This window comes from Triturus cristatus, chromosome 4_2 (assembly GCF_964204655.1).
Source record: "Triturus cristatus chromosome 4_2, aTriCri1.1, whole genome shotgun sequence".
Classification (NCBI taxonomy): domain Eukaryota; kingdom Metazoa; phylum Chordata; class Amphibia; order Caudata; family Salamandridae; genus Triturus; species Triturus cristatus.
Genome location: NC_140586.1, coordinates 297,861,423 through 297,876,614, shown reverse-complemented (window position 1 = coordinate 297,876,614; position 15,192 = coordinate 297,861,423). Strand labels below are relative to the sequence as shown.

Genomic DNA, 15,192 nt, shown 5'->3' with positions numbered 1-15,192 from the left:
TCTTTTCATATTGCCATTCTACTGAAAGACACCTCCTGAGTGCATCCAGATCTCCTTTGAAGATGTTCACAGTGTGGATTGTAGGGCACAGCTATGTCTTCTGGAGTGAAAAGTTTGCAGAGAAAACAGATATGGTGAGAGACCTTGCTTTGCCAAATGTAGACATTAAATGGATTGGTCAGAGAGGGTTAAAGTGGCACCAATTGATGCCATTGGTGAAATCCTTCATGCAAATCCAACACCCTGACCTCATAATAGTGCACTGTGGTGGCAATGACCTAGGCACTTTGACTGGGGTAGGTCTGGAAATGCTTATGAAGGACACCTTTGCACAACTGTTTTCACTTTTCCCTAAAACTGCCTTTGTGTTTTCCAACATATGCCAAAGGCAAAAATGGAACTGGTCCAATCATTTCTGTCCACAGATTGACAAAGCAAGAAAGCACGTCAACAAATCTGTTTCTGCTTTCCTCCGTGACTATGGTATGGGTGCCATTTACCACAACAACTTGCGTTACGACATGCAAGACATTTATAGAGGAGATGGTGTGCACTTCAATGATGAAGGGAACAGAGTCTTCCTCTTGAACCTTAGACTCTGCATCGGTACTTACTTGTAGGTACCACTAAAAAAATGACTCCATAAACACAACAGCTCTTTTTAGAGCTCCCTAATTTCTAAACTCTTAAATCTGCTTTTCATTTATTTATTTTTATTTTTTTTACCGTACGCTTACCGTAAGCTTACCGTACGCGTACCCCGTGATTTTTTTTAAAATCAATAAATATTTTTTTTGTACTTTTCTGTCCATCTTTGACCCCCTTACAATTGTTAGGGGGTCTGTAACTCTCCTCATTGCCCCCTTTCCTTGTTTTCACTCTTTTTTTTCAGAGTGAAATACACAAAATGGCGGCCGCCGCTTCCTGGTTTCGGCCGATTCGAATGTTTACTAAGATCTAAGAGCCAATCAGAATCGCGCTCGCGCACGCCACCGTACGCTTACCGTAAGCGTACGGTAAGCGTACCGTAAGCTGGCTCAGATATATATATTGATTTAAAGGCTATTTTCTCAGAATCTACTGAACAGATTTACACCAAACCTACAAAAGGCACTTCCTTGACCTAGGGACTACCTCTCTGCCAAATTTTGAGTAATTCTGTTCAGCCGTTCGGGCTGTAGCTCGTTCTAAAGGTCCTATGGAAAAATGCATGGGAAAAACGCGTTTTGGGACCCCCCTTTTATCTCAGCCCCCGCTTGACGGATCCCCCCGAGACTTTCAGGGTAGGAGCGGAGCGTAGCGCCCCACCTATTTTGAGAAATTCGCGAGGATTCGTCGACCGGCGCCAAAGTTATTCAAAATAGAATGTTGAGGTTTTCCTATGGAAACGTGGTCCTAACTATAACTACCTACTGGCGACCGCCAGTAGGTAATATATATATATATATATATATATATATATATATATATATATATATATATCCCAATTCTGTCTCCTTGCAGAAAACGTATACGGACCACAAGTTAGTTAATTTATTTATTGATCGTGCGGAATGCCGCCATGACGCGTTTCGGCCCGTCCACGGGCCTTGATCACATATATATATATATCTTTCCACAAAGCATCCCCAGTTGAAGACGCACTCGAAAAGCGGATGAATTCCACTGATTCTTTTAAAAAAAGGAAACTGGCATATTCATTCAGATGCATTTCATTGCCTTGAGCGTTTCAAAGCATTCAGCTCCTTGTTCACAGGCTCCATGGTACTGCACAGAAATGGTGAAAAGGCACTCCCCTCTGAATGTCCATATAATTAGCCCTTAGTGGGCCTCACAGGTGAGTTCAACTAAGTGTTGGATGCTGGGATCAGTAGTGCACTTTCGAAATTCCTTTATCTTTAGTAGGTTTCTGTGCTGTAGCAAAATGTTCCTTTAATTTAAAAGCCCTCAAGTGGGTCTCCGAGATGAAAATGTTCAGTTTATTTTTTCTTTTCTGCTTTTCCACTAAGGAAGACTCTAAGTAGTTCCATGTCCTCGTGGCCCCCCAACCTTTACCTTGAGGGGTGGTGCAGTCTTCCTGGCTGGACTGCCCATCATAAATCAGTCTGTGCAACAGTAGGGAAAGCACTGGACTTGGGATGGGTTAAATTTATTATTCACACTCCAAAAATTGCAAAAATAGGGAAAGTGGTACACTTCAAGTTCTGAGGAGTTAATTTCACTATTCCTACTGCAGTCTAAGCAAGAATAGGGAACGTACTTCACTCAAACACATTACATATATGAGTAATCCCATGAATCTAGACAAAAATTAAACTCAATAAAAAACATATTAAATACTATGAATATATATATATAAAACAATGTATTAAATTACATAATTACTATTAAATAACTGTCAATTAATAAATCATTGTTATTCAATTATAACTTAATTAACTTCCTACCCTATAATCCTTACAAACCTAGCAGCCTGCACCTCAAATATAACAAAAAAAGAAGTATTCCATACTTTACATATTTAAAATCAATTAAATAATTAACTAACAATGAGTAATAATTTGTTTATTAATTATTACTTAATTAACGTTTCACCCTTGACCCCTACAGTCTTAGCAGCCTGTAGCTAAAATATAAGTAAAATAAATAAGTATTCCATACATTATATCATAAAAATCAATGAAATAATGAATTAACAATTAAGAACTAATTGTTAATTCATTAGTGCGTAATTAACTTTCCACCCTATATCCCTAAATACCTAACAGCCTGCAAATAACAAAACAAAATTAAATCAGTATTAAATTATTTACTTTAAAATATAAATCATATAATTAAATAAAAAGTATAAAAAATTTGTAATTAATTATTATGTAAATAACTTTCCACCCTATCCCCCTACAAACCGAACAACTAGTTGCAACACTATAAATAACTATTAAGGGGTTGATTCCGATCCTGGATTTATTTTTCCCGTACGACTCGTATCCGTATTTTTTTACGTACGAATCGTACAAGTCCCGTACAAACGGCGAAGTACGATTCGTACGTGGAAAATACATACGAATCGCCTCTGGAAATGTCTACGAGACGTCCCCGGACAGGTTTACTTACAACTCGTAAAACTGAATTCCGAGCGCGCAAGTACGATCCGTACCGCCCGTCCGAAAACACAAGCGCATTGAAAAGGCCCTGTACGGCGCAAACTTTGTACGACCCCTACCCTGAGTACACTTGTGCACGGGGTATGAGTCGTACGGCCCCCCCCAGCCTCCCACCCCTCCTGCGTACGTCTGCACCATACCCCCCACCCCCGTATGTACGGACCATACCCCCCACCCCTGTATGTCTGGACCATACCCCAGGCATAGCCCCCACCCGCGTATGTCCGCACCGTACCCCAGGCATACCCCAATACTCGTGTATGTACTGGGGTACGATGCGGACATACGCGGGTGGGGGGTACGCCTGTGGTACGGTCCAGACATACGCCTATGGTACGGTCCGTACATACGGGGGTGGGGGGTAAGGTCCGTACATACAGGGTGGGGGGTACACCTGGGGTATGGTCCGTACATGTGCAATGTTGGGGTACGCACCATACATGAGGACACGTACGATGTGGGTGATGGCGTGTACGTCGCGTAGCGGGCCCCCTTTTCCTCGTGCATCGCAGCGTACTTAGCTTTTCCGGCACTTTTTGGCTCCCGTAAAAATATAGCCGTGCGGAGTGCTATAGGTACGAATCGTACTTGCTGGTCCGTAAAACGCTGCCTGACTCCGTGCGGACGTCGCGTACGCGCTGTCCAGGATCGGAATTGTATGTATTTTTTAGCCGTACGGTGTTTTTTACGATTCGTACGGAAATGGTATTTCTGTACGAATCGTACTTGCTGGTTTGTACGGTGGAATTCTTGTATATAAACAAGAGTAATACATAAAATTAATATATCATCTAATAAAAATTAAAATAATTTTTTAATGATTTTTGTAATCACTATATTGCTGAAAAAGATATTAAACACACCGATATTATTTAAAACGATATTACTTATCTCAAAAAATAAAATTCTTGTCAGCGATATTCTTGCATCATAATATTTATGCATCACAATATGTAGTTCTGATATATTTCTGTTTCCAATATTTATAACTCAATTTTTTGTCCAAACACCCTGCTACTGTTTTATGGAAATCAGTGGTTTACCATGTGGGCACAGGAGACACTTGTTCCCCGAAACAAAAATTGCTTCATTGTTGTCTTTTTTTTGGTTTCCTTGACACCAGCTCTTCAGTATCTGAGCCAACCTGTTGATGATTGGTTGTGATGTTGGCCACGTAGCAAGGGCAGCTCATGCGGCGCGCCTGGCTCTGGCATCGGACATTACACTGCAAATCTATTCTATTTTCATCAGTCTTTCAGGACTCTGTAGATCATTAGCCACAGATGAACAGCATGGCAAATTCACAACTAATCAATTACATCGAGGCACACAAGTAGGTCAACAGAACAGAAATTGGAAAGATCCCAGACACAAAGGCCATTTTAGACAATTCTGAATTCAAAGTGAATTTGTTTGTTTGGATTCACTCGTGCAGTAAATGAAAATGAAAAGCACAAATTAAAACAACTGGCCATGTGGAAATATCAATTAATAAAATCTTTGTTAGGAGCTCAAAAGTCGTTTACACAGAGCCATGATTTTATTGAAAGTGTATTCATTCACTCAAAAATCTACTGCCTTGTTTAAAGGTAGGTGGACAGTAATAGGTCACTTGACAAAAACTGGCAGATGTCTTGACTGCCCACCTGTTGCATCCCTCACCTCATTTAGAGTTTGGAAAATAGAAATTTTCCTGCCAGCGGAACAGTTGTCAGCTCCATTGTGGAGAAAATTTCATGGATAACTGAATCCGTCACTGCAGGACTATAAGAAACTACCGAAGAGTATTCACAACTCACCCACCAATTCTCACTGCCCCAAAATATGTCCAAATCAGAGAGACCCCAGGGAAAAAGAGGTGGGAGAAGAGCGAACATCTTTCAGGCAATAGTCAGAGTCTGGTATAATACAGACCCAGAGAAGCAAAGAACAACTTGATGTCAAGTAGTCAGGTCTCATTTATGCATCTTCTTATTTTAGTAAACTTACATAACAATTGTACTGAGTAATATTGATCATAGGAATATTGTGGGAAAAAAATATTGTGGACAGAATATTGAGGGACAAAATATCGAAAGGTAAGTGCACTTAGAGGCAGTAGAGATTTAGGATTCTTAACTCCACACCTAAGCACCTTTTTTTTTTTAACGGAGGTTTATATAGCTCGAACTTGACCAAAGGTATCAGGTATCTGAGCGCTTTACACAAGCACCAGTTCCGTTGCATGAGGACACATTCATATCCTTGAAGGTATATAACTCACTAAGGTACATGTTTGTATTGTATTTTATTGTAATTGCATTTATATAGTGCTTACTACCCTATACGAGGCCCTGAAGCGCTTTTTTTGGCGAGTAGCACGCTACTCCAGAACCCATCAAGGATTAGTGGTGAATCAGTATAGTGAAATATGAAAGTAATTTGAGTGGTGGATATGTTAGTCAGTTATTTGGATTGCGAAGGATAGGGGAGGGAAAAATGTTTGCATTTATATAGCGCTTGCTACCCCTGATGAGGTGTTTAAGCTCCTATTCAACAAGTAGCACGCTACTCCAGAACCCATAAAGGATTAGTGGTGAATTAGTATAGTGAAATATGAAAGTAATTTGAGTGGTGGATATGTTAGTTAGTTATTTGGATTGAGAAGGATAGTGGAGGGATAAAAGAGGGAGAAAGGTTTGTGCAGGTAGGACTAAAACTCTACTTAATTTTCAATATTTTGGCCTCGATATTCTGGTCACAATATTTCGTGTCACTGAAATACCCATCTCAATATTCCAGGAGCACACTCTACATACCATATAAAGATTATACAGGTCTTGACTGTGTCCCTCTGTCTTCTGGATCTCCTTAAAATGGTAACAATATTGATAGTAATTGATCTGTTCAATACACTTGCATATATTTACTTGGTTATGTTTGCAACTTTTCAATTCTAATAAATACCTAAAAATGGGTTATCAGAAACATAAATTATAAAAATTAACTCTTGAAATCAAAAAAGTGTGTAAAAGGGAACATGTTGTTGTCATACAAATATGCTTTAGCACGTTTTCCTTAGTTACTTCACCCAAAAATATTTAAAGCTCCAGATTTTCTTATAAATTCTTTGTTTCAAAATGATCTTGAAGTATGAGTTACAAGAACAATTCAACAGAAACATGTTTGAGTCATTTTCCTCTAGAAATGCATTAAAGTATAATTCCTCGTTATCTGACACAATATTAGTTCTGAAAGGATATGTCTATTGCTGTCATAGATCACTGTATCCAAAATGATGAAGTTTAAACACATATAAAATTCCCTACTGTAAGCAAGGAATCAAAGTAGCAAAACCAAACAGTGCCGACTCAGAGGCAACAACGGCATTTGGGTAGTGTCAGGCTCTGTTCAAGGTTCCTTATATGTTTTACCCATTTGCTTTCAAACACAAGACCGCAAACCTAATTTGTATCCGTCTTTCCATAATGGCTGACGCCATGCAATCTATATCTCCTATCCTTTGATGCTGTTCTCAGCTTATTGGCAGCACACTTCTTTTTCTTCCTTCTCCTGAGCATTCTTCTTGCCATGAGTCACAGAGATATTAGATCTTTGATTCTATAAGTAGTCAAATTTTATAGCACCCAATTTTTCTTTCCCTCAATGACACCACTTCTCCTGTTCCTGACAGTAACCCCTGTCACTGGAAATGATGTCGAAGGAGCTGCCCTGTTTAGGGTGGGACAGGGAGGTTAATCCATTGCTTAGCCTGCTGGCTTCCTTTCCTGTCCGGGTCAGCCATGCAAAGCATGGAAATCCCTCAAACCATCAAAATCCCTCACAGAAAAGCCACTTGAATGTCCGTCATGTCCTAGAAAGAACCCAAATGCCAAAGCTATTGCTGTGTATTAATTAATTTTTTTATACATAAATATAAAAACATCTTGGCCTCAACATAAATAGTTTTATCACAATTTCTCCAATATCTCTGTTTACTTGAACATTACAGACAATTGCCGGAAAATGCTAGTCAAAAATTCCACATCCAATGCTTAGTTCCAAAGAACAACACCTCTCTCAATTTATAATGAAGACAGGTCATTCTGTGTTTGAGGTTGAACTCAAATTTGGTGAAAGAAATATAAGTCATAGTGTTTTTTTAACATGAACCAGGCCTGAACCAGCATGTGATGGACGGCGTCGCACCGCTTCTCAGGGCTCTTGAAAATAGACTTGTCTTATATTTCTCTACAATCTCTCTAATCTGGGAATGTCGGAGCTCTTTTCTCTGGTGTTGGTCTCCAGATATTGTTAGTTTGTAAGGTGAGTAAAGTGGAGTCATGTTGGAGAGTGCCTAGTAATTGACACAGCTGATCTTGAAGATGACCTGGGCTTGGAGGGGAAGCCAGTGTAGATCCTTTAGTGCGAGAGTGATGTATCGGGATTTCTTAAGCCCTTTGATGAACTTTGCTGCTGTGTGAAGGATGCCTTTCAAGGTATTGAGAGAGGTCTTTGGATGCCGTTGAACTGGACATTGCCTCCATCTAAGTGGAAGAGGACGAGGATGATGGCTTGAGCTGTCATTTCGAAGTCTTCTCCTCGAAGGAATGGTTTCACTTTTTTCAGGAGAGAAAGTTGGAAACAGGGAGGCAGATTTACAGTAAACTAACGCAGCACGGTGCAGGAAGTCATTTTGCTGCGCCGTGCTGCGTTAGTTTGGAAAGCACAGCGATGCGACATATTTACAACAATATGTCTCATCTCTGTGCTTCACCCTGTGCTGGCGCTCAAACTGCTGCCATGCGCCGATGCAGGCACCTTTGCACCATGGTGCAAGGATGCCTGCGTCGTGGGGGGATTGCTTTTGTTCAGGAAGGGTTCCCTTCCTGAACAAAAACAATCATTAAAGGTGATTTCCTCTCTCTATGTGTGCTGCAGAATGCAGCACGCATAGAAACAGAAAACAAAAACGAGGAGAAAAGAATACATTTCTCCTCGTTGCGCCTCCCTATACCTCTCCTGGGAGGTGTGGCATTCATGTGCATTTCCAGATTTACGTTTCCTCGTAAATATGGAAATGTGCTTGTTCCTTGGGTGTTTGCGTGAAAACACCCACAGCGACACCCATGGAACGCCCCTTTCAAGCAAATAGCTGCCTGTAAAGGGGCCATATTTACAAGGACAAGAACAGCCATGCAGGGTGGCTTTTCCTGTCCTTGTAAATATGGGCCAGGGAAATGCGCTGCCAGTGCGTCAGAAAAAGTGACGGACTGGCTGCGCACGGGGCTTGTAAATCTGCCCCAGGATGTTTTGGGCTTCTTTGCAATATGCTCTGTTAGTTGGGGTTTGAAGCCCGTTAGTTTTAGGCTAGAAAGCCACAACTTAATCAGAACATTTTTGGCATTGTTAGCAAACAGGAAAAATTTGGTCTTCCAGGAGTTTAGCATTGCATAGTTTGTTGACTTCCAGATTTGAATGTCTTTGAGACTGGCTTGAGTCTCTGTATGCCATTGGTTGAGGAGATTTTCATCAGCATATTATTTGCTCTTGATGTTGCTGTCGTCAACTGATGGGTGACAGGATGGATCCTTGTGGCACTCCGCACGTGACAGGGACGGGGAGAGTCTGGGATCTGGTAGTGCCTAACTGAATGAATTATTGTTAGTTTGTGAGGTTGGACGTGAACCATTATAAGATTATACCAGTGAAGCTCATGTGAGTTTTCGAGGTGATGGCTAATGCTGGGTGGTCAACGGTGTGGAAAGCTGCAAAGAGGTCAAGTAGGTCCATGAGACAAGGATAATTTTTGTCGCTGAGGAAGAAGGCATTGTTGACTATTTGAAGTGTGACTGTTTCATAATTCCATTGTCTGAACCCCGATTGATAGACTTAAATAGGTTATTCTTGTTGATGTGCTCCTGTAGCTGGTTGATGTCTGCTTTCTCAATGATTTTTCCAACAAATAGGAGATGGGTAATAGGATGGAAGCTGACATGGTTGGTTGGATCTGGTGTAGGCTTTTGCAGCAGCGGGAGGATCTGTTCCGTCTTGAGGCTGTTCAGGAAGGTGCACTGGGTTAGCAAAGGGACTGACAAAGCCGAGAGGGGATGTGAGGTCTTCTCCTTGTAGAGACTTGGTGATGGAAGCATGTAACTCTGTAGAACGCGGCTTTGAGGGAGTTATGAATGTTGAAGAGGTCTGTGTGGGAGATTGTGCTGAAGGAGGACCTGTTAGTGGAGTGGTAGCTGAGTATATGTGATGGTGTGAATGATGATGAATTGATGATGTTAGATCTGATTATGTTGGCTTTCTTTGTGAAGAAGAGGTTGATAGCGATGCATCTATTGGCTGATGGTGGAATGGCTGGTTCTGGGATACAGTGGACAACACTGTTTGATTGCATTAACCCCTTCGCTGCGGCAAGAATTCCCCCGCGCGCTGGGGGGGTTTGGGGGCAGGTGCAGTGGCGCTGTGCTCGTGACGGAACCACTCCGTCACGAGCCACGGTTGAGCTGTGCTCATGACGGAGTGGTTCCGTCACGTCTCCGCCCACTGCGCTAATCGCCCGCACAGGCGGGGAATTAGCACCGCGTGGGCGGAGCGGCCGCCAACGGCCGCAGCATGACGGAACCACTCCGTCATGAGCACACGGCACCCGTGGCTCATGACGGAGTGGTTCCGTCATGAGCACGGAAAGGGTTAAGGAAGGATTTGCTTCTGTTGATTGCTCAATTGATGGCCGTCTTGTATTACGTGGTTTCAGCTGTGGTGATGAAGGAATGGTGGTTGGAGTGAAGTTCTTTCGGAAGAGTAAGATCCTTCTGGCATTTTCAACTTTCCAGAGAAGCATAGTTTTCTCCATGAAGGTCATCATGATTTTGCATGTGGTGGAGGGCACATTCTGTAAATGATCCATCCCGTGCCTGACTTGTTTTTGAAAGAACAATCTATTCTGTACCTGTGGTAAGAGCCAAGATATGAGCTGAAATGGATGTTAAGGATATGCAGCTTGCCTAATATTATGTTTGTTGAATTTCTGGAAAGTATATTCCTGACGAAGAGTTTCCTGCCTGATATGCATTGGGGGGAGGGGGGCGGGGAGGATGTTTTCTTGAACTTTTGAAACACTTTTTTCAGTGTATGGCTAACTTTAGTTGATGAAATAAACAGCAGGCACAAGAAGGCGAGCAACATTTCAAGTTTCTCTCACACAGATCTAACAACTCAGCAGAAGTGTAAGCTGCCCGCTGACACACACAGAACAGGAATAAAACAGGCAGTAGCAATAAATGCCCACCCCTCACTGAAAAGAACTGCAATATGATCAACAGCATGCATGCTTAGGTCACACAGATGGTGCCGCCAAAAGAGGGTCATTGTCTACCTCCATTCCATGCACACGGAAAAAGTACAGTTCGGCCAGTAGCTGTGCACCCTTTGTTACCATTCATATACACACACAACATGGGTGCAGCACAAACAAGCTTCTCCTGGCACAAACCTGCTACAGCATGACCGAGCAATGCATGCTTCCTTCACACAGACTTTACCACATAGCAGCTGTGTGTGTGACTCCACCCTCATACACAGCAGGTACCGTACAGGCATGGCAGAGCAAGCACCTCTCACACATAAAACAAGTTCAGCATGATCAGTATAAGTGCAGTCTTCCTTCAAACAGAAATAGCAGTGCACCCAAAAGCAGTAGAAAAACACACACATGCAAGACAGGTACTTTTAGGCTAGTGGTAGTGCAACATGTCTTCCCTTCACAAACAACTTGGGTGCAGCATGGGCATCCTGTCCCTCCTCTCTTTTTCCTGCCATCCCAACCCCACCCACCCTGCCATAGGACAGCAGTAAAACCTATTGGGGGATGTTTGTCTGCAGTGGCAGGGGACAGTTTTTGAGCATAAATTGCTTTTGTATGGAAAACTCTCATTACCTGCTATCAGCCGACAGCACCTGCTGTGCATCGTTATTCCCTAGATCCCTTTATTGTTCACAGGATGTGGTTACTAAGCGTGCGTTGGATGTCTATTTTCAGGCAATTAACTAGCGACCCTGCAATGAGTGCATGCAACAATCACCATGTGCCAGTCAATCATACTGTATTGAATGTAAATAATGAAATAAATGTTATAACTATAATGTGGGCTCTTTTAAAAGCTTTGTCACATGTCACTAAAAAAGATTAATAAATCTGTGTATGTGTGTGTGTAATATATATATATATGAAGGCCTAAAGGATTTTATTCCAACTCATGCCTCTCTTCCTTCCACCACCCAAAACGTCCTGTCTCTTTAGCCCAGACTTGTGTGTTCTTTTTCATCCCTCATTTCTCTCTTTGTCACTGGTTTCCTATATTTCTCTCCCCCCTTTTTAGAGGAGAGGGGCTAAGGGAGAGTAAGAAGGGGTTTAGGAAGGGGTTCAGAGAGGGATATGCACCTACCCAGGGCTATAAGTGGTATGAAAGGGGGGATCCGTGAAAGGGGCGGGGCCTATATAATGAAAGGCGTGGCTTAAACATAAAACTACAATTCGCAGAGTGCCACCTTACCCATATATTTGCATAGAAGCACAACTGCAACTGGCACATGTGACCATTGCTCGGTGTGCGCACTGCAGAGAGGCCAAGGATTGGATAATCCCGGACTGTCAACACTCTTTTGCCCCTGACATGCACTGACAGACACTCCCACTGCCATCAGCCACAACTCAATTGTGCCCTGTTATAAACACCTGGCTGTGACTCAATTCCAGTTATGCACTGGACAAGAGTAATATGCTGCCTGGAAGATACAAAAGTAACACAACATCCTGGAAAAAACAAACACTCATAGTCAATGCAAGATTAAATAAACCATGTGCAATATAAGCAGGAAAGACATGGATTACTTTAACGTCTTTTACACTCACTGTTCAGAAACTAGTCAATGTTTTTGCTTGAAAAGTTAAGGACATGAATGCAAGGGTGGAAAGGGACCTGTTTTATTGTCTGTTTTAAATTCCAACCAGGTCCTATAGCCAAAACAGAACCAAAACAGTTGTAAATGTTCTCCAGCTCAGAGGTGGATTAAGTACAGCACCGCACTGGGCAACCATGGGCACTGCAACACTATCCCATAGAAATTACATAGTGGAATGTTACAGGAACAAATGTTGAAATAAAATAAATTATTTCAACTATTTAAAAACATAAACTTTTTCATTATTGCTAAAACTGTCTATAAATAAAACATAATTACTATTTTATTTCAAAATATTTTATTATTTCAACGCACTACATAACACTTGCCCTGCATACCTCAGCAATTGCATCTGCTTTCCAGACACATCCGCTTGTATGGACTCCTACTTGTACAAATCCCACGCATACAAAAAAATAGATCCGGTGGTTGAGCCCTCTCCTACATTGGAGTAGTCCTGAAAGGCCCTAGGTGTGGCTAGACTCACACCTGCTCAACACGAGCATACCCTCCCAGGTGATACTGCGTTATACAAATCTGCATAACATAACATATTGTAACTTAAGAAATGTAATAATTAATGTAACATTGCTATTTATTGAAAAAAGAAATCACAACTTATTCTGTACATCAATGTTAATAATTTTTAAAGCATAATAAAAATGTACTTTTTCTATTTTAGGTGGAATATTTTTAATTTAAACTTCAGAAAAATAATTTAAGTTTATTTAACATATACCGAATAATTACAATTAATTTAAAATGAAGTTATTCATGATTTAACTTTCAATATTGTTTTACAATAAAATAAATAGAATGAATTCATTATGCATTTTACTTTGAAATATTTATTTAACTAATAGTAACTTTACAGTCATATTTGACTCTTTTAACGACTCCATACCCTATTTTAGTGGGTGGGGACATTTAGATCTACACTTTTGAGAAACATTTCAATTGTAAAGGGTGACTAGCCAAAAGTAGTAAAGGTACTTAACAGAGTAAGAGTAAATGTACTTTTAGTAAATCTACACATGGAGATTTACCTTTGTAAGTAGGGCCCATTGTGTCACCGGAATGACCAGATGTGATTTCCATTGCTCACTATGCTTAAGGACTCAATCTGAACCTCACAAATGAGTCATTCTGTACCTCACTTGTGAGGCTCACCAAAGCTGAACTAGAAGGTCAGAGGGAACGTTTGCCTTTGTAGCAGTACCAAGTCTGATTTTCTTAAGACTGGTCCGCGTCTTCAGTGGTTTGATGGGCAAATAAACAATTGACTGGAATGCAGCCCAAAGATTGCCATTGTCTGAGACTTTTGTAAGCGTTCCACACAACATGTTTGTGAGTAAGTATAATGCTCAAAAAACGATGGGCATGCTCAAATGTGCTTTCCATGCTGTATATACCAAAGGACTCAAGATCACTGTATTGATGAACCCTAATAAGGCTAAAAATGGTCTGTTTGCTTGTGTCCCTATTCAGATGAGACCTTTTTTTGACAGTTCAAGTAAGACTGTTCCTATTGGAGCAGGATTGAGTGTGATTTACATGAGGCTGGTCAGTGTCTGGAGTGATGTAGAGGTAAAAACATATGATGGAATGGAATGCATGCAGGAACAATTCCCATTGTGACACATTTAACTCAAGAAGGACATTGCTCATAGACATTCAACAATGTTGACCCAGTTCTCATGCCTCGAACAAGTATTTGTAGTGCATTTAATAAATCTAACAACCTCATGCGCCTATAGGCTCCTTTGCGCAGTAGACTTGATGCTGGAGAATGGGTGAAATGCTGGTGTGGGAAAGGCAAGATTTTTATTGCTGTGTGAATTCTAAAATTATCTGGTTGCCTGCAGATAGGTTCATGGATTGAGTTTTAGGGGCCATAGGTCTGGAAAGAAGAGTACTTGCCATTTGGGAGGATTTTCATGGTAGAGGTTTCAAAGCAGTATTGCAGAAGATGAATAGAGCCAGCTGCCTGACGGGGACATGGAAATATTAGTGGCGTGAAAGGTGGGCAAAAATATGCACCAGGAAAAGTGCGTTGGGTTTGCTGTGCACTTGGGCAGGAGGTTAGTGCATCAATGCCAAGATTGGGCCAACATAGCATATCCACTTCCGCTTCCTTGGTATCAACTGTAGTGTGCAGGTCAAGGCCATTCAATGGCCGGGTTCAACCACATTGCAGTAGTGCATGCAGGGGGTGGAGTGCATTGGCCATAGAAATTGTGTGAAACACAGAAAAAGTACAATGCCTGCCCCGCATCTATGCAACTACAAAAAGATCTGAAAACTGCCTTCATTTGGGAACTAGAACTACATAGGAGTCGATTTTGATCCCTAGTTTAATTTACATCAAGCTTTAGTAATTTCCTCAACTGAGTACCTCAGAGGTTCTTTAACCTCAAAAGGGTCTCATGAAAACGCAGACACATCCATGAATCAGTAGAACTAATGCAGTCTTGAACATTGTCATCGTTGCTCCCAGACACTACACCTCTAGGATCTTGGTTTTATCCATACACTAATAAAATGAGAATCCAAATGACAGCACTAAGTGGAGAAGAGAAGCCCTTTAAATAACAAAGAAAAGGGGAGAGAGATCTGAGCCCCAAGGTGCACCACATGAACAAGCTCTTCTGAAGATTCCAGTGGAGGATAGTGCCAAACTGACATTTCTTACTCTGAAAAGCGAGAATGTCTGCATCAAGACACTGGCTCTTCAACTGATAAGATGGACTTGGCTGAGCAGTGGTTTACTGTAGGAAAGTGGAGTATTAAGTGATGTGGGGGTTAAACCTCACCATGTAATACCATTATAAAACCCCAAAGATGATCCTTTGATTCACACTAATAAATCCTTAGCTCAGTCCTGGTAGTGTGACAAAGTGCAGTGAGGCTTTTCTAGAGGAATGTGATAATAAATTCAGAGTACCAACATGGCTGATAAGTAATTGACACAACTCAAGAGAAATCCGACACCAATTTATAAAACTAAAGTGTATTTTTATCTTATTTTAGACTCCAAAACAAACTGAATAGCATACATTTAACCATAGTTACAGAT

General features: G+C 41.3%; 1 protein-coding gene and 1 pseudogene across 3 annotated transcripts in view; one reads left to right on the top strand and one right to left on the bottom strand.

Annotated features, from left to right (window-relative positions):
* Positions 1-7,014, bottom strand: part of LOC146833739 (autism susceptibility gene 2 protein homolog) — a 38,134-nt pseudogene extending 31,120 nt beyond the window's left edge.
* The window catches only part of TNR (tenascin R), a 1,024,744-nt gene that overhangs the window by 196,869 nt on the left and 812,683 nt on the right, over positions 1-15,192 (top strand). The gene's annotated exons all lie outside the window — the stretch shown is intronic.